Source organism: Triturus cristatus, chromosome 1_1 (assembly GCF_964204655.1).
Source record: "Triturus cristatus chromosome 1_1, aTriCri1.1, whole genome shotgun sequence".
Classification (NCBI taxonomy): Eukaryota; Metazoa; Chordata; class Amphibia; order Caudata; family Salamandridae; genus Triturus; species Triturus cristatus.
The window spans coordinates 1,257,344,930-1,257,372,654 of NC_140579.1; positions in this window are offsets into that span (position 1 = coordinate 1,257,344,930).

The window sequence follows — 27,725 nt, forward strand, 5'->3', positions numbered from 1 at the left end:
CAAGTATAGCCCAATGACAGAATGTCCCAGAGTGTTCTTAAGAACAACTAGAGCGCTTACTGTCTTACTTATGACAAAAGTATGGCACACCTGAAGCCATCTTGATTGGAATAAACTGGTAACACTTAAAACATTTAATTTCAAAAGGAACACAATGAGGGGGTTCGTTTTGCCATAGAAATTATGATTAGTGCTGAAGAAAGAAAAATTAGGGCACATTTTGACTTCTCAAATCCTTTTCTATTTCATAAACAAATTCTGACATGCAGACTGAAACATGCACTTTGAATACCAGCAGCAGACGTCCCTGGTGAGCAGTAGTTTTACTACAGTGATCTAATGAGCAAGTAGAGTGCTCACATTCAGAATGTATGGCAAATGTGTGACATATCTGAATACCTTTTTGATGGAATCAAAGTAAAAAACTGAAAGCATTTCCTACTGAGGAGACTGCAGTAAATGAGGAAATTAGGAAACTTCATAAGAAATAAATCTCCCAAGATGGCCACCAGAGACAAAAGAGCCCAAATGCAGCACAAATATCACCCAGATGTAGCCCACATGTAGCCCAATGACAAGAGTATGCAAAACCATTATTTTTTGTGTATTTGCAGTTTTTTTTATAGTGCAGACTTGTCAGGTATTGGAGTGCTTTACATGAGCATTGGTTACATCACACAAGATCAAATTCATTTTGGTTGTAGACATGGGGAGATTAAGTGATTTGACCAGAATCACAGAATGTTGAGCTGAAGCAGAAACTCCAACCTGGTTCCCCAGTTGTAAAGTCTGCAGCTCTGGAAGTAACACCACATCCTCTCCCCTAGGTGCAACATTTAATCAAGTTGTCAACTGGATAAAAAAGCATAAAGATTACAAATAATTTAAAAGTTCTTTGTCGCTATTTGAAAACTCAGAAAATATGTCCTCATTTTAGTTTTTTAGAGCACTAACCATAATTTTGATGCAAATAAGACCCTCTCATATATGTAATTTCTAAAGGAAATACTCTAGGTATTATAGTTTTGATTACATCAAGATGACGTCAGGCGTTCCACACTTCTGTAATAAATATAGAATATTAGCAATCTAGTTGTTCATTGGGATACTGTTGAGAGGCAGAGGCCAGGGGCACGGACTCTGAAAATTGAAGGCAGGTAGGAGAGTGCAGAGGCAACAATTTGACCACACTGGGCAGGCAGGAAGGGCAGTGGCAGCACAACAGACTATGGAGGGCAGTGGAAAGGGGAGCAGGGGCAACAAACCAACAATACAGGACTGGCAAGAGCGGCTGTGGCAATATAATAGACCATTGTGGACAGAAGGAAGAGGCAGTGGTAGTACAACTATACATGCCAACAGCCCCGTTTCAGCCAGGAAACGTCCAATGTTTTTGAGCTCAAATGGGCTTTATTTGATCTGTCTCCTGTCTACAATCTCCTCTTTTTCAATGTAACTCAAAGGGGAAAATCAATTCCCCAGTTTTTTTCAAAATCCCCCTCTTACCAAGTTCAAAATGTTCGCAAGTATGGTACATTGGATCATGGTAGGCAGGAGGAATTGGGTAGGGACATGGACTCGGATAACAGAGGACAGGAGGGACATGGAGAGGTGCACCAAACTGGGGGTCTGCATCAGGGTTTGCAGCAGCACAATACACCACACAGCGCATGCGGGACGGGAGTGCAGCACAACAATCCATAGAAAGCAATAGGGAGGGGACAGGACCATGCACATGGACAACAGAGAACAGAGGGGAAAGAGGCAATGGTAGCTAGCTGACCATAATGGACAGACAGGAGAGAAAGCTGCAGCATAACAGACCATAAAGGGCAGGAGGGACGGATCAGGGGCATTACAATGGAACAGACAAGCCAAGAGGGAGGGAATAGGTGTCTGCACATGGATACAGAGGGCTGGAGGCAAGGGTCAGGGCAGGAGCAGCAAGATGACCATGGAGGTCAGGCAGGATGGGCACTAGAAACAAGACACACCATGGAGAGCAACAATGAGACTATGATGGCATACACACAGACCATGGAGGGAAGGTGGGAGGGGGTCAGGGGCAGCTAGCTGACCACACAGGGAAGGTGGGAGGGGCCATGGCAGCACAGAAGACCATGCATGGCAAGCGGGAGGGTTAGTGGCAGCACAATGGCTATGATGGGCAAGAAGGAGGGTGCAGGGGCATGCACAAAGGACCATGGAGGATAGAAGGAAGGGTCAGGACCTGGGCACAGACAAGAGAGTTCAGGGGAAGGGGCCTCACAACAGACCGCGCGGGGCAGGCAGGAGGAGCAGTTGCCGCACAACAGACCAGGGAGGGCAGAAGGGTGTGGCAGTAAAATGGACCATGGAGGACAGGAGGAAGGGGATAGGGGCATGGCATGTGGACAGGCAGGGTGGAGGTGGCAGGGACTGGTTACAGTCATCTGACAATGCTAGACAGGTGGGAGGGGAGTGGCAGCTCAACAGAACACTCAGAGTAGATAGGAGTGGCAGGTCCATGGAACATGGTGGGCAAAAAGGATGGAGCAGGGGCATGCACAAAGACATCGGAGGGCAGGGGGAACGAGAATAGGGGCAGCAAGCTAAGCACAGAGGCTAAGCAGGAGGTCAATGATGGGCCATAGAATTGGGCAATGGAGGGCAGGAGGAGTGGACTGGTACATCATGCTAAATAGAGGGCAGTGGCAGCACATCAAACCATGCATGGCAGGAGGGAGGAGGCTAGTCCATGGATTCAGACAACAGAGGATAGGGAGGAGGTGGATGGGGCAGCAAGCTAACTGTTCAGAGAAGGTGGGTATTAGGAACTTTATTGTTTTTAAAATGTGTGTCTGTGCGAACTACTTAAAATATGAACAAGTATGCAGCATAATCTCACTTTTATTCAGGAAGAAGAGGACGTTTGTGACTGTGACTCCGGGCTTACTTGGCAGAAACACCCCCTGACCCTCCACCCCCCATCGCAAAATGTAATGCCCGTGAAAAGGGTAGGTGGACGCAGTGTTATATAGAACATAGTCCTGAGAGCACGATTGAAAATGAAAACTAGATATAATATATGGTATAAACTATGCACCAAAAAGTGTGATATAAGATGAACCGGGGCGTGAAATATAATATGCAATACATTGTGCGCAATGACAGATTCATTGGAGAGCTCGAGGTAGCACAGGCACTAGCGCGTGCTATGCGATATGCGCCTTGGAGTGTAATATGCACAGGGCAGTGTTGTGTAACCTAACTAGTCTCTAATGTTGTAATATAAAATATGTGCTGGGGAGTGTAACGTTGCATATGCACTGTGACAAAGATATGGATCCCAGATTGTAATATGTATGGCACAGCGCTGTGCGTTATAACATAGGCATCGAGGAAGGCACGTTAGATGGGGCAATATAACCCGTGCGAAGGCAAGTGTGGCATGACATATTCACGGGGTGGTGTTACAGTGCACATGGGCTAGAGAGTGTCATAGCATACGCTTTAGCTGGTGAAATACAACACAGAGGTGTGAGGCACTCAGCGGGCACTGGTGGGTGTAACACAGCATTGGGCTCAGCTAGGAGCATGCTGTGACTCTCAAGTGAGGTTCGTCTCCTTTCCAGAGAGTAAAATAAAAAGTATTACACATCCGGCGGTGGATGTGTGTTTTATTAACCGTGAGGGGGGTTTCTTGCATAGTTTGGTTAAATTTTTGTCGAATCCCCTTTGAATGGCTTGGTGTGTGTGTATATTAAATGTGCCCGTCAATAGCTACCCATGTTTGTATAAATAAACGACAAGGGTGTCTACTTGGAGAGTACCCACCGGCGGGGGCGCCGGGATTAGGCACGGTAGGGCGTCAGACACATCAGAGCTTCACTAGCGGTGTAAATACATTCCATGTGGATTCATTTTATGCATAGTCGCCTTTTAATGAATATCACGCAAATCGTCATGGTGATAGGTACATACGGTTTGTCCAGCATGTCCTAGGTGTTTCTATAAATATATATATTTTTTTAAATAATAAAAAACAAAGGCCGGCCCTGGGGGATGGGGTCCCCGGGGCCAAAAGTGGCCTGAGGAGGGGGGCAACGCAGCCCCCTCCTAAAGAATTTTTAAAAAAAGGTCATGACCCGGGGGTTGGGGTCCCCGGGGCCGATTAAGGCCTTGGGAGAGCCAAATTAATTTTTTTCAACAAAAAAAATTAGGGTGCCGGCCCTGGGGGATGGGGTCCCCAGGGCCAGTAAATTAGGAAAAGAAGGGGGGCCACACAGCCCTCCTTCTTAAAAAAATACAATAAATAAAAGACCGGCATTGCGCCGGAGGCCACGCCCCCTCCTTGCAGCACTCTGCAAATGCGCCCCCTGGCCAGTTGTAAGTTGGGGAATTCATTCCCCTTCAATACTGAGGATCCCTGAGGGCCAACTAGCCCACCAGGTATCTCCAGTATGCGCCAGGGAGCTGCGTAGCAGACAGGAGTTCTGAGGCCACGCCCCTTTTTACACGGCTCTGCAACGCAGCTCTGTGGCGCTTACTGGAGGTACCTAGTGGGCTAGTTTGACCCTAGGGACCCTTAGGATTCAAGGGGACTTAATCTCTCAACGTAGAACGGCCACAGGGCGCGTTTACACAGTGGTGAAGGGAGGGGACGGGGCCTGAGGTGACGTGTGCAAACACGCCCTGTGGCGCGTTTTAAGTTGGGGAAATAATTCCCTTTCAATCCTGAGGGACCCTGGGGGCCAACTAGCCCACCAGGTGCTTCCAGTAAGCTCCACTGCTCTGCGTTGCAGAGAGGTGGAGCAGGCCGTGCCCCTTTTTACACCTCTCTGCAGTGGCGCTTACTGGACGTACCTAGTGGGCTATTTTGCCCCTAGAGATCCTCAGGATTCAAGGGGACTTAATCTCCCAAATTAAAAAACGGCCACAGGGCGTGTTTACACTGTGGGGAAGGGAGGGGACGGGGCCTGAGGTGACGTGTACAAACACGTCCTATGGCGCGTTTTAAGTTGGGGAAATAATTCCCCTTCAATCCTGAGGGCCCCTGGGGGCTAACTAGCCCACCAGGTGCTTCCAGTAAGCGCCACTGAGCTGCGTTGCAGAGAGGTGGTCCAGGCATTGCCACTTTTTACACCTCTCTGCAACGCAGCTCTGTGGCGCTTACCTAGTGGGCTAGTTGGACCCTAAGGACCCTCAGGATTCAAATGAACTTAATCTCCCAACTAAAAACGGCCACAGGGCGTGTTTACACAGTGGTGAAGGGAGGGGACAGGGCCTGAGTTAACGTGTGCAAACAAGCCCTATGGCGCGTTTTAAGTTGGGGAAATAATTCCTCTTCAATCCTGAGGGACCCTGGGGGCCAACTATCCCACCAGGTGCTTCCAGTAAGCGCCACTGCGCTGCGTGGCAGAGAGGTGGTCTAGGCCGTGCCCCTTTTTACATCTCTCTGCAACGCAGCTCTGAGGTGCTTACTGGAGGTACCTAGTGGTCTAGTTGGACCCTAGGGACCCTCAGGATTCAAGGGGACTTAATCTCCCAACTTAAAATGGCCACAGGGCATGTTTACACAGTGGTGAAGTGAGGGGACGGGGCCTGAGGTGACGTGTGCAAACACGCCCTGTGGCGCGTTTTAAGAGGTAGTTTTAATCCCCTGCCCTATTATATACTAGGGGCTGACAGAGGAGGTCATGCTTATCACAGGGGGACCCCAATGCATAGTGTTCCCTAGTGTATGTAGGTGTTTTCACTGTATTCTGAGTGTCTTTTAACATAGCACTGGCTCTAGGACTGGTTAGTCAGACTCAGTTACCACCAGTATCCGTCTGAAAAAGTTGAGGGTACAGGATGATTTTGCAACAAGGCTTCTTTCTGCTCTTCTGTTTGTTCTTTCTGCACGTTACCCTTCTTCCTGCACTTTCTGCGTCTTTGAGGACTTCTGTTGCTTCTTTGTGCATTTCTATTTTTTCTTTCTGTGCGTTTTTCCTTCTTTCTTCACATGTCCTATCTCTGTAGGCATAGTTAGAAATTAGCATTTACAAAACCTTTGAAATTCATTGAAAAAACCATATGTTTCAGGCACGTTATAGTTAGGAATTAGCATTTAAAAAACCTTAGAAATTCACTGAAAAAACCATAGGTTTCAGGGGCGTTATAGTTAGCTGGACTTTTCACTCGTACAAAACCATTGAAATTCCCCCGTTATAGTTAGTTCAGCTAACTATAACTCGCGCGCCCGCAATGCACTGCTGATGACGTCACATATTACATCACTCATGATATGGTCAGTGACATCACTCATGACATCACTGATGACATTTCAAATGACATCACTGATGACATCATCCTTGTGATAGAGTGGCAGACCTCCTCTCCCCCTAATATAACCTTTGTAACACACATTCAAAAATAGAAACTAAAATTTTTAAAACAATGGACATACCAATATCAGTTACAACAACCTATTCAGTAATTCTAAGATCCACATACACATCCACTAATTCACCAACAGTCCTATACAGTCACTCATACATGTACTCACTCATCATATGTACTCATACACCTATACATCCTGTTACACAACGCCACTCATCCATAGAGTTACTCACACACATAGTCACTCATGCTAATAAAGAATCAAACATCCATTTACTTGCATATACAGTTATACACACACCACCACACTTACTTCTACAGAAACTTACACATACTTAGTCTTTTAAACAATCACTTATAGAAACACATACTTATTCATACAGGAACTCTTTCAATCTCTCACTCTCACATATACTCACTTATATACACCAATTGTCACATATACTAGTTTAAAACATATGTAGTTACTCATAAAGACACTATTGAGACAGTCATTCACTCACTAACACACGCATGTACACACTCATCCACCCATACAGTCCTGCACACATGCTGTCTTCAGCACATACAAACAGTGAGTCACTCATTCATGCACCTATGCACTATGTAATACCCCCCACCGAACCATACAGACACTCAGACACTCATACTGATACTCAAAAAAACAACTAATAACCTATATAGACACTCATGTAGCTACTCACCAACCCATGCAGCCACTTATACACAAAGTGAGAGACTGATACAGATATTTACATATTTAAACATTACTCACTAAGCCATGTATTCACTAAGATACACTTAATCAGTCAGTTATACAATCAATTTTTCAAAAACAAATCATCCATTTAGACACTTATATACCCATTTATTCTTCCATCGACCTTGAGATATACAGATATAAAACATATGTAATTTTCAGAAAAACACACATTCACTGGATGATGTCATCAGTGATGTCATCAGTGATGTCATTTGAGATGTCATCAGTGATGTCATGAGTGATGTCACTGACCATGTCATGAGTGATGTAATATGTGACGTCATCAGCAGTGCATTGCGGGCGCGCGAGTTATAGTTAGCTGAACTAACTATAACGGGGGAATTTCAATGGTTTTGTACGAGTGAAAAGTCCAGCTAACTATAACGCCCCTGAAACCTATGGTTTTTTCAGTGAATATATATATATATATATATATATATATATATATGTTTAGGATGTATGTTTAGTTAGTTCATGTCTGGGTTAAGCTGTCTTTGTCCCATCTCGGCTGTGCCTTAAAGGGGAGGTGGGTTGATGTTTAATATATGTTGTTATGTGTATAGTATTAGGTAACGTAGTTAGTTTAGTCTAGGTATCAATTAGTACAAGTTAGATTAGTGTCGATTAGGATAGGTCGTCAGTATTAGGTTAGTTGGTGTGTATTTTTGATAATACATTCCTAGTGGTTTGTGGTGTCACTGATTGTTGATGTTTTTCTATGAACTGGAGATTTGGTAGTTGGTTACAACAGATGCATCAAAGACACAATTGATTTGAATGTCTACCAATGGCATTACGACATCTTCAATGGACAGGCTACTGCCATTCTGCAGTTTGAATGTGAGTGACAAAAAACATGATATGTAGGCTCGCAAAGTTCAGTTTAGAGATTGCATAAGAGTGGTCTGATGATTACCTATGTTACTAAATTGCTGATTCAAAAATACACATGATGCACCGGAGGCATTGTGCTCACACAGCATTGGTTACATGATGTGGGTATGTTGTTTGGGACGTAGGGGCATCTTTGCTGAATCCCTGTCCCCACAACAGCTTCACTTTCCATGTGGAAGTGCAGGGGATATGTGCTTTGTCCTATTTCATCATCATCAAAGATCTTTATTTCGGCCTTTATGGCCGTAAAAGCACAGGTACAAATACAGTACATTACATTTGATTAAATAAAAATGATCATTGCACTGTGTGAGGCACCAAATTACACATAATTGCTGTAAACTTACAGTAATATTACATAAAACACTCGGCTATCCCACAAACCTGCCTCAACGGCCAGAAACTAACCTATAACTATAGGATTCAATAAAGTGCGTGTGCAATACATGAACAGCATGATGGCCTCTACATTTTTCAGAAGATCAAGTTCAATAAAGTGGGTATGCAATACATAAACAACTAGAAGGCCATCACAGTAATCCAGCATCACTCGGCTATAAATATAGGATTCAATAAAGTATGTGTGCAATACATGAGCAGCATAATGGCCTTTACATTGCTCAGCAAGATCAGGTTCAATGAAGTGCATGTGCAATACATAAACAGCAAGAAGGCCATTACAGTAATCCAGCATCACTCGGCTATCCCACATGCCTGCCTCAGCGGACCAGAAATTAACCTCTAAATATAGGATTCAGTAAGGTGTGTATGTAATATATGAGCAGCATAATGGCCTTCACATTGTTCTTGACCAAATACAAAAAAGTGCATGTGCAATAAATGAGCAGCACGAAGGCTATTACAATAATACAGCATCGGGCTTCATGATGCTGTCATAACGGCCCTCACCTAGCAGCATTCAACGGTGTATAAAATGGAGAAATTTAAAAACAACACATACAACACATTATAGTTAAAAAATGATCGTTTAAAAGGTCGTAAAGTGGTTTCTTTCAAGTTAAAAGAAGATCGGGCCCGGTTTATAAAATATATAACAATAAACTGGCAAAACCTATGAGTTCATCTTTACAATATCCCTACGTATACACCACATAGAAAATAGAAAACGTGATATTGAGGGCACAATAGGCCATGTGGGTGTCATATTTCAATATCCTAAAGACTTTACTGCAGTGTGGTCCCCATATTTCTACATAGCTGTAGAAGCTATCGTACTCTTGCCCTCTTGTATCCTTGACAGAAAAATATCACATGATATTTGGTCTTCTCTGCATTATTACAGGCTGGGCAACCCAAATTAGATGAACCCGCCCATTTGTTTGTGAAAGCACACAATGGAAGCACCCCATGTCTGAACTGCAAATATAACTTCTTTGCAAGGAGCGGCTGGATGTCATCCAGGACAGGTTCTAGTCTATATTGATCTTTTACTCCTAGAAACCCTAAGGTCAGTGGGCCAGACATAGACTTCCCCTGTATCTGGGCAAGTTTATGCTCCCTATAACTCTCCATCAGATCCTTCCTAGCAGTTACGGGGCAGGTTTCTCCTGCATTGTTCCACAAGTTATCCCTACCCATGGCCACACAAGTATACCTAATGTAAGCCAGCCATGAAAGTTTCCCACACCCTGTAGACTCAGTACTTCACTCAGCTCATCCCTATATGCAGCCAAATCCGGGGTGCTCCACAGACGTCGCCAAAATAAAAGAGGTCTGAAAGGGGCCTCATCTGCGATTGGTTTGATCCCAAGGTCCATTCGGAGGTGTAAGTGGGGAGCTAGGAGGAAGACCCACTAGTTGCCTAGCAAAGGAATTCTCGATAAAGAGCCAGATGGACAATGACGCCAGACTTCAGCACCATACAGGGCGGCACCCCTAGCTTGTGCTTTATACATTTCCACCGCCGGGCCAACAAATTTGTGGGTACAGCTCTGAGGGATAAAAAAGTAGATTTCCCGTATATAAGGAGTATCGGACCTATATTATGTTAGCATGATGTATCTGTATGTACACTCCCTGTCTGATATATATATGTTTTCGCTTGGAGGAAACTCGTTTATTTCCTTCTGTATATCTATTGCTGTAAGAGTAGGCCGAGAACCGCACAGACGCCATCTTCTCCTCATATGCTCGAGCACGGGACGTGATCACGTGTTGATCACATGAAGTTGTCAGGCCTCAGTTCTTCTGAGTTACTGGTAGCAGCTGAAGGTAGGTTATTTACTCAACTGTTGTAAGACTCAAGGTCGCATCTGGCTTTGGGGGCGATAAGCGCATTTCTGGAGGCGCCGTGTCCACACTCCCAGGCACCAAGACGAAAGGGAGTCACCCCTCCTGACCTCATCAGTAATAGATAGTCAAGCTTTTGTACTGGTCTGATGTGTGCCATATATGGTCCATTCCTGGAGCTCGAGGGCCAACTGGTGTTTTTCCTTTTACAGTGATGATATGTGTTGAACCGAAAGTATATAATCTCATGTTTGACTAGGAGCCAACAGTCTTCTTGGAGCACCTGATGGGTGAGGTTCGGAGAGGCTCCTCTATAGAGTATTTTGTTTAATAAAGGATTGAATCTTCTTCACTGCCTACTGACTGATTATTTGGTAATGGTATTGGGACTATTGGTAGGTATAGTCCTTTAGTTCGATTATATGGTACATCAGTTGGCGACTCTGGTGGGACTCCGTGACTGGGTCGTCCTCCCCGTAAACGGGTGGTAAGGACAAGGGGTAATTCTGGTTGAGCGGGTGGACGGAAATAGGATCCTTTTGAAATTTAGCCATTTTTGGCATGAACTTACTCCGCTCTCACGATCAGAGTGTCCTCAGCTGCTAGTGACCCTTCACCGGAGTCCTACGGGCGTAACCCAGGAGCTGACCGTGTTGGTCTTCAGGAGTTGGCAGTGGAGAACGCACAATTGTGCCTGTGTGCACCAGGTGAGTGGAATTGTTTGATGTTCTTTGCATGCACTGTTGAGCAGTGCTTTTGAAGCAGTTAATTGTGTAAGTATTTGGTGGTCAGTGTACCACGGAGAAGCTTGGGGGTCTGACGGGGCAGCATTATGGTGGCTGCACGTGTAGATGCTCCACGGACATTTTGTGAATAATAGAGACGCCGATCGGATGCCCGGTGTGCCACGTGTGGTGGGCGCCCGGGCGGACTGCTCTCGGAAAAGCCTGTGGCTGTACCTGGGTAGCCTTGGGAACACATCTGAAGCGGTGCTAATGAAGCGGGCTTAGTCAGAATAGTCCCAAGAGTGAACCAGGAAGGCTGCGGGATGGTCTGTAGGTCGGTCTGTGGTTATACCTGTCTGACGGTCTCTTGGTAGTCTTTGGACTGCTTGATTTTGGACTGCTTGATTTTGGTATCTGTCGGTCTTGGAATCTGAATTCGATTGATTCTCCACGGACAGGAGTTGACGGGCTCTGTTCTTTGTTTGAAAAGACGTCGATTTTTTAAATATTTTTGTCTGTATATATGTATTATTGTTTTGTGTATGTTTGAATGAGCATGAGGTTGTAAGTTTGCGAATGTTTTGAACATGTTTGGAAGTTTATTTTTATGATCGAGTGAAGAACGTGTGACGACAGTAACCATGCCGCGTTTTAGCAAACTGTGTTGTTTTGGATGTTGTTGTCGCCCTAATGATACGCGTTTGGCTGAAAGTCAACCTGCCCCGCCTGAGGGCAGCCCAAGTTATGATATGTATGTAAAGCATGGTATTACACCTCTCTTGTTTAATACACTATGGCATAAATATACTAAAGAAACCGTGGAATTACAATGGCCCTTAACCGGGTCTTTTGATGAGAAAAAGATAAATTGGTTGCAAGATCGATTATTTTCTAAACGCAGTCGACAGGCAATGTTTGACTCTCTAAGCCTGTGGCAGAAGGAAGCAAAGCGTAGACGTATGCGGGAGGAGAAAGTATGTAGGATGAAAGGAAATCAGACGATTACGCAGAAAGCTATAGCTTATGATAAAGCACGAACTGAACAAGGGATGGATTGTACGGACAGACAATTTAGATTGCAAGTGGATAAGACCTATGTGGCTAGGACTGAAGCGGAAGATGAGATAGAGGATTTATTGGACACTCGTCCACCTCCACCTTATGCTCCACAGCGTATATATCCCGTTGTTCCCCCGACTCTAGCACAGGCCCCTTCAGCTTCCGCACCTGTGGTTCCCTCATCCCTTGCCTCTCGGGGAACGTCCTCTGTTTTGTCTCCCTCAGTGTCTGAGACGGCTACTTTATGGCCTGTTACCCCGCCGTCTTCCGTTATGTCCACAGCTGTTTTGTCTTCCCCCACCCCTGTGTGGGCTTCCCTTTCTGCGAGCACGACCCCATCTCCAGCTGTTTCGACTCCATTTCGTGCTCCGGGGGATTTCGACACACGAAAGTTGTTTACCCGTTCGGCTGTAGGACAGAATGAGAAACAGATGATTGAGGATCAGTCATCCCAGTGGATGCGACGTGCTATTTACACAATAACTGGTATATGGAGCACGCTCCGAGACTATGAGCCTGTTATGCAGCAACATGCCTTGAAACACATGGCTGCACGTATTATTACTCTCTGGGAACAGTGTTTTCCAGGAGGGATGGCCCCCCAAGTGATGTATGACATCCGGGACAGTGCTCATAAGTCTGAACTTCGCCCAGAAGGAGAGTATAGAAATGTGGAGGTTTTATTAAATTATCGAGAACGGATGCATCAAAAGTGTCGCTCATGGGACACTCAGCATCCTATGCGAGAAGTTCATCCTATCTTTCATCCTGAAACACCGGAACTAAAGGATGACAATGGCGTGGTGACTAGACCTCGTGTAGAGGCTCGAGTGCAAGAGCAGTGGGTTTAAACCCCCTGGAAGAGGAGTGAATCCCACGGCTTATTATAAGGAACTCACAGAAGCGGCCTCTTCGGCCGTTATGACTTTAGGTGACAGAGAGCTATTTTTCGCATTGTTAGTCCCTGTTGACATATGGCGTCAGGTGCATGATCAGGACCATGCTCAAGAATTAGGCGGAACATGGGAACAGATAAAAGAATGGGACAAGGATCGTAAGCCCGGAAATAAGCCGAATATTGAATTATTGGCATTACCTGGCCGTATTATCACTTACATGCATTCCTTAATTCCACCTCGTAAGGTGGATTGGGACAAATTGACTGCATGTAAGCAGAAGAAAGGTGAAAGTGTTTCTGATTTCTTCACGAGATTTGAGGGCGTATTCATTGATTTTAGTGGACAGGATTTATCTTTGGAAGGCGGTATACGATTATTTGTTAATATTTTTGTGACCAATTTGTTATCAGAAGTCTCTGCATGGTTACAGGCCGCTGAAAGTACCTGGACCACTTCCACGCCCTCGGAAATATTGAGTATAGCCCAATATTACGAACACAGAGAAAATGAGAGTAAGGATAAGACGGAAAAGAAAACGAGGGATCTTAAAACACGGGTGTTGATGCAACAAGTTGTTCAAGGACGAGGCAGAGAGAGAGGTGGTAGAGGGTTCATCCAGAGGGGGGCAGGAACTGGACGAGGCAGAGGGCCGGCTGTTGTTTTGGGAATAAATCAGTGTGCTTATTGTAAGGCGGAAGGGCATTGGCGATCTCAGTGCCCGTTGTTGACGGCCCAGAACGGGGCTATGAGAGGTAGAGGAAGAGGTCGGGGAAGTGTGGATCGCAGTGATATGCGACGAGAAGAGGCGACGCAAGTTGAACAAGAGAAGAATTATTTTGAAAATCCAAGAGGTAGGCAGTATTATAGTGAGGAGTGTGCGATGGATGCAACCGAAGGGTATGCTTATACATAGGATAGCCATGGACAGAGTGAGGGCCAGGTGTCAGTACCCGTTGATCAGCAAGGACCTTATGTAGAGGCGCGTTTGATGGGGACATCTGAAAAGTTTTTAATTGATACGGGTCCAATGAATAGTTCTATTTCTTGTTCCCTGGTCCCAGTGGCTGCTCTGTCCGGGATCAAAAAAAATGTTTTGGTAGGATTCTCGGGAATTCCGGTGATGAGCCCCATCTCCAAACCTATTCCTTTTACAATTGGTCCTGTTACGATAGACTCCCCGTTTCTTTTGACTTCCTATTGTGGCAAAAATCTGTTGGGTTTGGATTTGTTGAAGAAATTACATGCTAAGATTCATTGTTCACCTGATGGTGTTTACTTGACTATTAATTCCCTTGGGAAGCATACTTTGCAGTGCTTCACTAAAAATGAACCCCTCCCTCCTGAGTTTGCTGCTATTCCAGCAACATTGTGGGCCACTGGTGACACAGATGTAGGATTATTAAAGATTCCGCCCGTTTCTATTACTTTGAAGCAAAATGCTCAGCTTCCTCGTATACCTCAGTACAAAATTTCTCCGGCTGGCGAGAAGGCTTTGCTCTCCATCATACAAGATTTGGTAAAAAGGGGTGTGGTGGAAGAGACAGCTGCTAATGTGTGCAACAGCCCCATTTTGCCTATCTTAAAAAAGGCCCCTGTTGGAAGCGATCCAGACTATGCTGATACCTATCGTTTTGTGATTGATTTGCGCGAAATTAATAAAATAGTGGTGCCCCAATACCCTGTGGTTTCAGACATCACTACTATTCTCACTATGATTCCTCCTACTGCTAAATATTTCTCTGTGATTGATTTAAAAAATGCGTTCTTTAGCATTCCGATTGATCCTGATAGCCGCCATATTTTTAGCTTCTCATTATCTGGTCGCAGCTTCCGGTTCTGCCGTGCTCCCCAGGGGTACACAGAGAGCCCTAGTATTTATAGTCAAGCTTTGAAAACATTGTTGGATGATTTGCTCTTGCCCCCTGGTAATGTGCTTTTGCAATACGTAGATGATTTGTTAGTGGCCTCCGATACCGAGGAAGGTTGTAAGGAGGCCACTGTACAATTATTGTCTCATTTGGCTGCTAATGGCAATAAAGTATCCCTTTCTAAATTTCAATATTGTCGACAGGAGGTGACCTAGCTCAGTCATCTACTGTCGAAGGAGGGGAGGAGACTAACTCCTGAGCGTGTGACTACCATTTTTAATATGTCTGTACCTCGTACTCAGCGTGATGTTCGTTCATTTCTCGGCATAACTTCTTACTGTCGCCAATGGATCCCTAATTTTTCCCTTCTTACTAAATCTCTTCTGTACTTAACCACTAAAGATGTGCATGAACCTTTACCCTGGACTGATGCTTGTCAAGATACTTTTGACTCTTTGAAATCTGCACTTTGTTCTGCACCTGTGCTTGGTACTCCTGACTACCGAAAACCTTTTGTGCTTTACGTACACGAGGTGGACGGTTGTTCGCTTTCCATGTTAACACAAGGATTTGGTGGTAAGCAGAGACCTTGTACCTATTTCTCGGCGGTGTTAGATAACGTCGCCAGAGCACTCCCTAGCTGTTTAAGAGCTACTGCTGCGGTTGCGGTGGCTATTCGACAGTCGGAAGAGCTAGTTTTGAACACTGACCTCACAGTGATGGTACCGCACGCTGTGGATACATTATTGAACAGAACAAAGACCCAGCACCTTACAAGTGCGCGTCTTACCGGATACGAATTGACTTTGTTTGCTCCACACATTACGATTAAACGATGTGCCACTCTGAACCCTGCCACGTTACTACCCCTCCCTTCGAATGAAAAGAACAATGATGTTCATGATTGTATATTTCAGACTGAGGAAGAAACGAAGGGACGAGTAGACCGGACTGACACTCCTCTATCTGACCCTCAAGGGGAGTTGTACGTCGATGTCTCTTGTTTTAAGTTACCAGATGGCACGACAACTGCTGCATATGCGATAACTACTCTTCACACTATAGTTGAGGCTTCTCGAGTACCCTATCAGTCAGCACAGGCGGCTGAATTAGTGGCATTGTTTCGGGCCTGTGAGTTAAGTGAAGGACTGAGAGTAAATATTTACACCGTCAGCCAGTACGCCTTTGGCGTAGCTCATAGATTTGGCCAACTTTGGTCAGAAAGAGGTTTTCTTACTTCTCATAGTCAGTGAATACAGCATGGCCCCTTGATTTTGCGATTACTGACAGCATTGACGTTACCAGAAATGGTGGCTGTAGTCAAATGTAGTGCACACAAGGCAGTGGTTGACGCGGTAGGGGAGGGTAATGCTTTTGCCGATCAAGTAGCTAAGGAAACTGCAAAATCCAAATTGACCTCAATGTTTGTGACTAGTTCTGCTAGATGGGTGGCTGAAACAGAGATGTTTGATGGAGAGTGTCCGAGAAATACAAAAAGAAGCTACTCCTATTGAACTGGCTTACTGGAAAGAGCGAATTTGGAGATTAGAGGCAGATGGTTGTTGGACTGACAGAAAAGCAGCGGTGGCTGTTACCTAATGCATTAGTGAATGCGGTTGTGACAATGGCACATGGTTCAGCTCATATTGGGGTGAAAGGTATTTGTGCATTATTAGATCCTGTATGGTCCAATCCCAATATTTCTAGGACCGCTGCTCATTTGGTGCAATATTGCATGGTTTGTTTACGACATAACCCAGGGGGCAGGGAGCCTGTTCTAAGTGGAAACTTTGCACCACCATCTTCGCCTTTTGAGGTGCTTCAAATGGATTATATCCAGCTGGAGTGCGTTAACAATTTGAAGTATGTCCTGGTCGTGGTATGTGCTTTCAGTAAATGGGTGGAAGCCTACCCGACAAAAGAAAACACTGCTTTGGCAACAGCAAAAGCGTTGGTAAAGGAGTATTTCCCTCGTTACGGATTGCCTTGTGTGATTTGGAGTGATAACGGAAGACATTTTAATGCAGAACTCATCACACATATATGTAATGGACTACAGATTTAACAGAAATTCCATGCGGCTCGACATCCCAGTCTGCTGGGTTGATCGAGAAGTATAATAGGATATTAAAGCTCAAATTAGCTAAAATTCAAGAAAGTATTGGATTGGGGTGGCCAGATGCACTGCCACTGGCATTAATGTCAATACAAGTTACCCCACATTCTCGTTCTGGTTTGTCTCTGTATGAGGTCATTTTTGGGCGCCCTGCTAATGTTTGGGGCGTCCCGAGACCCAGAACGTTTTGTGATATAGAGTATCCTATGCTGACAGACTATTTGTATGCCTTGACTAAAGATCTTCGTTCCATTCATCAACAGGTTTCAGCAGTTTTGCAGTCCCTGCCGGAGGGTCCTGGACATCGCTTGGAACCAGGACAGTGGGTTATGGTCCGTAACTATCACCGCAAATCCAGCTTGGATCCTTGTTGGTCTGAACCGTTTCAAGTCCTGTTGGCCACGCGGACGGCAGTAAAAGTGAACGGCAAGCGACACTGGATTCATGTGTCACATCTGAAAAAATTACCCCTCCCGCTTCCATATGATCAGCGAATCCAGGACGGGGTCCTGACTCAGGAAAGTGAGCGAGTTCTTCAATTCATCCCTTTTTCTGACGCCCAGGTAATTGGAGAAGGGCAAGGAGAAGGTGCACTGGGCTCAAAAGGGGCTCTGTCGTCAGCACAATTGACCGCCCCAGATTCTGTTGTTCCTACAGCTAATCCAGGGGCTCGCAGTACCCCTGTTTCACCGGATTCATCATCCTCTGTTTTATTCTCTGATCAAGGAGTGCCTGGCCATACTCGATACAATCTGCGGCCCCGAAAACAGCACGGTACACCAGGTGAAAATATTAGGAGATAGGGAGAGACTTGAGTGATAGGGTACAGACCTGTGCTCTGAATGTCTGTTAGATACGCTTCTGGTGTACTGAGCGAGACACTGGACTGAACGTGCTGAGAGCCTTGAACATTTGTTTGCTCTGTTCAGAAAGAAAGACAATCTCCTGTTCAAAGGGGCCCAGGTTGTGTTTTCTTTAAAGGTTGTGCGAGAACATAACCCCAAGGTGAGAAGTTTGTTTTGGATTATCTGTGATGAACGATAGGAGCCTGCCTGTGAGGCTCTAAACGGACACAGGAAAGAAGTACCCTCTGGCAGGTTGGACTGCATTGCCCTAGTTTATTGTTGGACTTTTAGTTAGCATGTATCCCTTCACTAGTTTTGTTCCTGAAGAGGAACGCCCTTTTGTACCACGCTATTTCCCTACATATATGCCTGTTTTTTATAGTTGGACCAATCGTGTTAAAATTGCTTTTATAGCTACTATAGCAATATTGCTAATTATATTACTGGGAGTATTCATATATTTAGAATTTCGCCACCCTATGCACACTGTTTTAGGAACAACTCCCCCACCTCCGGAACATGTGTTTCATACTTTAGCCCCTCATAAGGAAAGGCATCGTCAGACCTATGTGAAAAACGCATTCCTTGAAATGCTTCACCAAGCACACAGCGCCACCAATACTACAAATTGTTGGGTTTGTGGTCTTTTACCATCTGTTATGCAGAAGCACGATTTATTTATATCCCTATCTTTGTCTCATCTGGGAAGTTGCAAGGCTTGGTTTAAATTGCTTTCTATGATGTATATGCATTATGTTGTGGACGCTCGTAGGTATTCAGAGAGAGATTATGAAATGATTTTAGCATATATTGAGGTTCATCAAGGATTCAACCCCGATGGGAATAATGGAGAGGGAACCTTAGATCCGAATGCCTGTATGAATATGTATATAACGCATGAAAATACCACTTAGCTGAAAAATGAAATTTCGGACTCTGTTTAATTCAATTTCACTCAATACTATCGACACTTTCAAGACCATAATGTTACTGAAGATGGGGCTATTCCAGTGCCTGTATTAAACAGTACCTCTACGTTTTGGGTTCAAGGGGTAGGGTACATATCAGTAGGGGAAAGCCGATGTAATTACACTTATCGGTTGCGTACCTTTAGTAGCCCCCCATTGTTAACCCCTCCTAATGTATATTTTGTCTGCGGAGAAAGTGCTTATACTTGGCTTCCACGAGGTTGGACTGGACGTTGCTACCTGTCCTTCCTGTACCCTCCAGTTTATATTGCCCCTTCTAACTATCACAAGGATCACCGACTAGATAAACGTAGCGTACTCATTAGGAGAAATAAAAGGGTGATAGATACCACCGATATAGATCAGACCGATACTCCATCGCAGCATTTCATTGACATTATGAAGGGAGTGTTTCCCTTTTGGGGGCCTATGATTACTAGTCAAGAAATACAATGTTTGTCTAGAGTAGTTGAAGGGGTAATTAACAATACTGCAGGAATACTGACCAATATAACAGTAGAGCTACAGGCGACCAGACTCGTTTCGCTTCAAAACCGTATGGTTTTAGATGTTATCTTGGCAGATCGAGGAGGAGCATGCCGTGTGATCGGCAGCTCTTGCTGTGTTTATATTCCTGACTCCGCCCCCTCCGTTCATTTGGCTATACAGAAGTTACATCGTATAGCTTCCGAGATACATTTAGAAACTGGTACGTGGTCTCTCTCTAGTTGGTTCTGGGGTTTGTAGTCTACTTGGGGATGGAAAATTTTGATGGTGCTGGCATGTATAGCCGGTATCGTATTCATGTGTTGTGTTTGCGTACAATGTGGACCTGCATGTTGCTCTTATTGCGCGACAAAACTCACTTCCTCTGTGTCTGGTCCATCCCCAACAGCGGTACCAGCTCAGCTAGGTCAGCGGGAGGTCAAGGACCTAATGCAGATTGATGAGGGAATATTTGAAGATTGAACTGTTTTAGCTAGCTACATCATGCTAAAAGGGCCGTTCTGAGGGATAAAAAAGTAGATTTCCCGTATATAAGGAGTATCGGACCTATATTATGTTAGCATGATGTATCTATACGTACACTCCCTGTCTGATATATATATATATGTTTTCGCTTGGAGGAAACTCGTTTATTTCCTTCTGTATATCTATTGCTGTAAGAGTAGGCTGAGAACCACACAGACGCCATCTTCTCCTCATGTGCTCGAGCACGGGACGTGATCAGGTGTTGATCACGTGAAGTTGTCAGGCCTCAGTTCTTCTGAGTTACTGGTAGCAGCTGAAGGTAGGCTGTTTACTCGACTGTTCTAAGACTCAAGGTCGCATCTGGCTTTGGGGGCGATAAGCGCATTCCTGGAGGCGCCGTGTCCACACTCCCAGGCACCAAGACGAAAGGGAGTCACCCCTCCTGACCTCATCAGTAATAGATAGTCAAGCCTTTGTACTGGTCTGATGTGTGCCATATATGGTCCTTTCCTGGAGCTTGAGGGCCAACTGGTGTTTTTCCTTTTACAGTGATTATATGTGTTGAACCAAAAGTATATAATCTCATGTTTGACTAGGAGCCAACAGTGTTCTCGGCGCACCTGATGGGTGAGGTTCGGAGAGGCTCCACTATAGAGTATTTTGTTTAATAAATTATTGAACCTTCTTCACTGCCAACTGACTAATTATTTGGTAATGGTATTGGGACTATTGGTAGGAATAGTCCTTTAGTTCGATTTTATGGTACATCAGCTCCTATATACCTTTTGTCGGTCCCCCCGTTGTCTGGGCCAACTTTAAACTTGCTTTATTGGTTTGCGTACCCCAGTCCATTTTTTCAGTGAGTGTAGTACCAAGGTACTGAAAAATGGGCACCCTCTCCAATGGTCTACCATCTAGGCGGGGATTTGACCGGGTACTATTACTTGCATTGAATACCATGTACTTAGTTTTCTGTAAGATAATCTCCAGACCCCTATTTTTACAAAAAACATAAAAAATGTCAAGGGCCCTCTGGATTCCCATGGATGATTTTGATAGCAGGAGAGTGTTGTCGGCGAACATCATAGCAGGTATTTTACAATTCCCTAGCTTAGGGGCGTCAATATCCTTCCCTGCGATCAACAACTCAACTAAGCCGTTAATGAAAAGGCAAAACAGGGTTGGGGCCAGCACGCAGCCTTGGCGTGCACCTCTTTCTACAGGAAAGGGGGCTGTGAGTTCACCATTTTTGCCAGACCTAATTTGGGCAACATTGCCCTCATGTAATCGTTTCAGCTGGCAACAGAAGTATACTGGGACTCCTAAAGCCAAAAAGATTGCCCATAGTTTTTCCCTTGGTACCAGGTCGAATGCAGATTTTAGGTCCACAAATATTAAATAGAGGCTGCCACCCTCTATGCACACAGATTTCCAGTGTAATAATTGTAGCCTAAAAATTTAGTCTATTGTAGAGATTTTTGCTCTACACCTGGCTGGAGGGGGCTGTGGACATTGTGCTCGTCCATCCAGCTCTGGAGTCCCCCCAGGAGTTCGCGGGCAAATATTTTTTGGCTTACGTCGATAAGACTGATAGGGTTGTAGTTTGCGAGGAGGAGCGGAGATCCCTTTAAAAAGATTGGTATCATTTTGGCCCCCGTCCAGGTGGTAGGAATCGCCATTCCCTGCAGGATAGCATTAAACAAAGACCACAAGTAGAAGCCCAAATAATAGGTTCAGAGCGGAAGAGGTCCCCAGGGATCTTGTCTAGCCTTGGAGCCTTAAATGGTACTACCCTGCTCAACGCATCAGTAATCTCCTTGAGGGAGATCAGAGGGGCATCTAGAGAAATTGAGGGGGTATGTGTGTTGCCAACAGGCCAATTATCGTCCTCCACCCTTAGGTATAAGGATTCTAAATGTGCCTTCCATAGATCCGCCCCTATATTTGGTTCTAAAGCCAGTTTACCATCTTGGGAGCCTGAATTTACAACGTTCCAAAAGGACCATATTTCATGAGTAATTAAGGCGCTTCTCAGGGTATCCCATTTATGACACTCCCAGCTTCTTTTTGCCTTATCAATGGTACTTTTGTGGGCTGCCCTTTTTTCTCTAATTAACAGTCTATCCTTAAGTTTAATAGCAGCGATAAGATCTGACTTGGCCACACCACAGCTATCATTATACCATGGGTGACGTGGTCTTCTAGTCCCCCTTAATCTTTTATTGGGATAGAAAATGTTAGCCATAGTAGATAGTTGATCTTGATGATTTTAGAGTGAGAAATAGGGATGTCGTTTTCAAAGTAAATTGGTTCGCGGCCATGAGAAATGGGATGATTGTTTGGTATAGAGAGGCCAACTTTTCTTGAGATTGACTGAATACCCCCTAGCAAACTCTCCTCCTGCCATTGGTCAGTGTTAGTCTGGAGTTGCATGGTGGTTGTGTTTCAGATACATTCTTTAGCACAGGGCAAGATTACCTCTATGATAAGAGCATTATGGTCACTATCATAGCGGGGCACGATCTTGAAATCTCACACCCTATGCCAGGACTTTGTGTCTACCTGAATGTAATCTATAATAGAGGCATGTCCCGGTCTATTAAAAGTATAATTCCCCGGTGTGTCGGATTTTGTGCGGCCATTACACGCTCTTAATTAGAGGTTCAGTGTGAGGGTATTCATCCTCAGCACCAGTGGAGCCCATGCCCTGGTTGGCATAATATTGGGCACTGGTATGGCCCAATGTAGGTCCTCATCACTGAGGTTACCTGTAACCAGGCCATTCAGTGGTTTGAACTGGCAGTTGAAATCCCCACCTAAGATCACCCAAACGTTATCAGCAATGGTTATCAGGAAGGCTGTCAGTTGGTCGAGAGTCGTTGACTCTTGGCCGTAACCAACCGGCCTTGAATAGACATTTATCAGGGCAATTCTGACCTTTGTAGGAAAGGTCAGGAAAATACAAAGGATGTCATGTGAGGATGGCTCTATCTGCTTCACTGCACCGCCGAAAGGCACACCAACCCGGGTACAAAGTCCCCCTGAGGCCCTCCCCTACCCCCACAAGTAGCTGTTATGCTAAATGATGCATAGCCTAATCTATGCGTGTCCGCCCTAGCCCAGGTTTCCTGGAACATGCAGTTCTCATGTTGTTCTATGAATAACACCCACTCCGGGTTATCTATTTGGTGATGAGTCCTGCAATGTTCCAGGAAAGAAAATACAGCCTAGGAGGGCCCACGCAATTATCTGGAATATAGGACTGATCACCAGACATAGCTATGCCATGATCTTGTCGGAGTGGACTGATCGCCTACACCTCCACTGTCCTTGAGCCATTGCTAGCATCAGGGTTATTGGATGAATGGGATGGGGGTTTTGTAGTCTCCCATGGTTGATAATTGATTGCCTGTGTGCTCTCTTGGGTTAGATCAGACGAAAGTTGGTTAATAAGAGCCCTCTGCCATCCTTCACTTTCGACTCCTCTCTCTCCATCTGCACACACCTTCATCTGTTCCCCTTTCTGCTTTGGGAGCCCACACCACTGTACAGACCCCTGTTCAGACCCCCCCTGTTGGATTGAGCCCCCCCCCCCAGGTCTCCTTTTGGTGATCGAATCTCTCATACGGGGCCCAGTGGGGTCAAGTCAATCTACGCACTCTATAGGCTCAAATCTGTTTGATAATGATAGGTTGTCGAATAACGGACTGGGTTGGTCCTGGCCCAGGATAGTGTTTTGCTTGTTCTGGTTCCACCCCCCCATCTCATGGCCATCCCACCTTCTATTGTGTGGGTTAAGCCCTGGGGGAAAGAAACAACCCAGTGGAAAAGACCCTATGCCCCCATCCTGCCTTTGATGATTCTGACCTAGGAGAGCTTCTACAATCATTGGGGTTCTGAAGTTTATCACAACACATTCCCCAGAATATCTTTCGGCCTCCAGCCCACCCTACGTGTCATAAGTATTTCATCTGCATCTTTGTAGGAACATTGCCAGTGCTTGGCCAGCCAAAATATACATTTATTTTTTAATTCATAGTGAGATTCCCTAGGACCTTTGTTTAACTCTGGTACTCCAGTTAGAATAATAACGTAGGGTGTTGAGGCCGGAGGGTGATTGTTGCATTGCAAAACTGGCCTTACTTCGTTGACTTCTGCTCATAAGGTTGACCTTACATCAGCCCTGTGACTAGTCCCCTGGTGGGGGTAGTCACATGCTGGTGGCCTTGCTGTGTGGGCCCTGTGACTACTTCCTGCCTCCACCCCATGAGTACGCCCCTGGCAGTAAATACTATCATCTGTTCTTGGCCTGGCTGGGCTACTCATAAGTTTACTTGAACACTCCTGGCTAGTATGGTTTGTAATTATGGTGGGAGTCGTGTTATTTGTAGATGTGGGTTCCAACCTGTTATTGGGAGGAGCTACCTGTCGTTTCAGGTGATTTATAGTCTCAATCCCACTTAATATTGCCTCTGTCTTGCCAACCCAGGACTCGACCAAGGTTGAAAGCTTGTCTACCCGCTCCATCAAAGTGTTTTGTTCATCCTTAACAATGACCCTTACTTGGACCTGTACATCCACCACCAAGTTGGTCACCCAAGCTCGCTGCTTCTTGCCTACTTGTAAAGAAGCTCCATCCTAGCCTCCCAAGAGTCAACAATCACCGAATACTCTACAGCACGCTTGTTGCATTTAGTCCCCATGTTTGCAGCTGGTTTGAGTTTCTCTTTTCTAGCAGGACCATGATAAACACCCTCCGGATGCAGCTCAGCACTGGATGTCTCGCAACCCATTGCACGAGTCCTTGGCTGGGACATTGGAGAATCTGAAGCCAAAGCTGATGGTGAGCTTGAGGCGTTATGGTTGATAAGGGGTAAAGCTAAATCCGGGGTTAGTGATAAGCGCGTTTCAGTCAATTCAGTTTCTGTATCCACTAGACCCATTGCCCTCTGGAGCATCCTGTCGATCGAGGTTGGTTGCAAAGACTTTATAGTTTGCAGGGGAGGCATTTGTTTTTTCCTCACAAAGGTTTGCTTCCCCATATTTAAAGATGACACGTTGGAACAGTCCAGACCTCATTCAAAGCTTTTAGCCACATTCTATTCTGTCACTAAGTTCCCGCCATAGGTGGCTACCCAGAACAAAGGGAGAGGAATTGGTGGTTAGTCAGTAGTAAGCAAGGTTGTGGGCGACCACGGAGAAATGAGAGCAACTTATGTGGACTTAGAAGCAATGGATCAAAACAGAGTGTTAATGCACAGACCTTGGCTCCCGTGTTGAATTAGGGAATCACGTCCAAAGTTCTCCAGGAGCAGGCCTCAGAGGGATGCCCCAGCCCAGCTTCCTCTGGGCTCTGACGGGCACAGACAGGCTCGCCGCTGGCCCAGGCTTTGCCCGGGCACATCAGAGCTGCGGGGGCCCAGATCTGCTTTTGAGCTCCTCCTGGCATGAGAAATGCATTGGTGCCTCTTGGAGCTTTGAACTGTGGGGGATGAAGTCCCCAGAGATGCAGCAACACTCCCCAGCGGTAACGGGCTCCCTCCCTGCAGGGGCCTGGATCTGCTTATGAGCGCCTCCCGGCGCGAAAAATTCATGGCCCCTTGTGACGGGGTAACAGTAACTGAACGAAGGCCAGGTCTTTTTAGGTAGGGCTTTATTTTCCCAAATACACGTTTCTGTTTACCGCTAAGTCTTTGACTGGTAAATGCGGCAGGATCCGTGGTGGCGAGTGGCTTAGTCCCTCTCTGGTTGGGATGAAGCTTGGTCCCGGTACTCTAGAGGTCTGGTCCCCGGGGTCCGTACGTCCCGTCAGGTTGGGTTTTGGCGTGAAACAAGAGAAAAATAAAGAAAGGTATCAGGACTCTTGTCCATCAGACGTCCCGTATACCAGGGCCCGGGGAGTGAGGGAAACACCACACACGGGTGCACGTAGTGACACACAACTCAGGGGGGAGAGGGTTTCTGAGCTAGTGCTTTGTGCAGGTGTATGTCCGTTATAAGGAGGGAGGGGGGGTCGGAGGCTTCCTGTTTAACTAGAGGTACGTTCTCTCCTTCCAACCCACCCTGAGAACTTGTCCCGTACCTGTTCCAGCCACGCCCCTCCTGGAGCATGGCCCGGCGGCTCGCGGGGTCGTTGGCCTCCTGTCTCCGTCGGCGCTGCAACGGGGCACGGTCTTCGGTCTCCTTCCTCGTCTGCTTCTGCTCCTCTGGTCGTCACAATCACTCTCTCTTCCGGATCTTCCTCCGCGCCGGTGTCGCTGCACGTCCACTTCCTGGAGTTCCTTGATCTTAACGTCTGAGGCGTCCTGACGTCATTCGGAGGAGGGGTCTCGTCAAGTAGGAATCCCCAATTAAAGGAGCCGTCTTCTTGATCGTCGTCTGTGTTGTGTGATACCGCTTCAGAAGGTGTCATCAATTCTGTCTGCTGAAAGGGGACATGAGGTGGAGAGAGAGATACAGTAGACCACCAGTCCGCCTTTTGTTCTAATGTCAAGCCCGGTGAGCCCAACCCGTCACACCCCTCCTGGCGCTTTGGACTGTGGTGGATGAAGTCATCAGAGCTGCAGCAACACTCCCCAGCAGTAACGGGCTCCCCAATAGATTATGGTATCAAACTTTTTTTTTTTTAAAGAGTTCACTACCGGTATGGCGCTCCACGCACTCCTGACCAGCAGTGGTCTGCACTGGTAAACCCGAAAATTGAGTTTCAGTTCTCGGTACACTGAAGCATCAGGGCCTGTTGCTGATCGGTATACAGTGAATGCCAGAAGATAATCCTTTATGACAGCTACACTTAGTTGTGAAATGCTGCTGCTGCCCCCTAAGCCGGAATTGAGAGACAGAGGGGCAAGTGAGCAGGGCACACTGATGAGCCTCAAGCTGCACCCAACCTAGTTGGTCCACTTCCACAGACTCACCGGTCACACACTCAGCGGCCACACCTAATAGCGGCTGCGCCACTGCTCCCCACTGCCCATTGCGAATCTCTAGCCGCTTTAGCAACTGCCTTACCACTCATGGTTCTCCCAAGCAGAGGCGGGCCGCATGGGCCTGCCGTGTAGTGCGCTGCAGCTTTTTTTGGAGCTTTTTCGGAGCTCCGCAGCTCCACTCTGCTGCCTCGCTACAGTGACCACGAAAACCTGGAATGGAGTCTGACCCAATTTGTCTTATTTGCCACTGTACGTGTATCAAGAGTACATTAGGGACAGCAGCACAATATACTTTGCATGCAAGTGTAGGGCGGGGTGTAGTGATGGGAGTTACAGCACAACAGCGCTAGGATTTGACCCAGAAACACACTTTGGCATTATCTATCCTATACCATTCATCTTCTTACAGCAGGATTGCTTTGTCATCTTATGAAATATGTTGAGGAATCTGTCTTTACATGTGTCATGGCATGACACCCATCAAGGTCCCCCTTCCTGCGCATAAACAATCTTCCCCTCCACGCAGACACCCTTGCACTATGGTGCAAGGGTGCCTGCATTGGCACTAGGCTGCTAAATCTTGCACAAGCGCAGGGTGGACACAGGGCTGCATCATATTGTTGTCAATGAGGTGCAGCCGTGTTCCTGAATTAGCAGAGCGAGGTGTTGAGATAAGGAGGCTAATGCAATGCACCACCACTTCTCTAGTCAACATGACCCTTTGCTTGTTAATGTAGCCCAGAGTTAGGAGACACATGAATGGTAAATTGTCAATATATTTACATATTTATATGTGTATGTATGCTGGATCACAAGTCACTTAAACCACCATTATGTGTCTTTATATGTATTCAGCAGCTAAAGTGACATGTGGATATACCCTCAAGTACCTATGTATCTGGAATTTGATCTGCACACAGTATGGGTGGACACTGAGACATATTTAGATGGGATGGGGAAACATTGGTCCCCCCACCCCCACTGTCCCTGGTTGTTACTTACCCTGTTGCTCATGTAGCTGGTCATATTCAGCACTGTCCTATCCCTCGACTCCAACCACCGACTCCTCGCAGA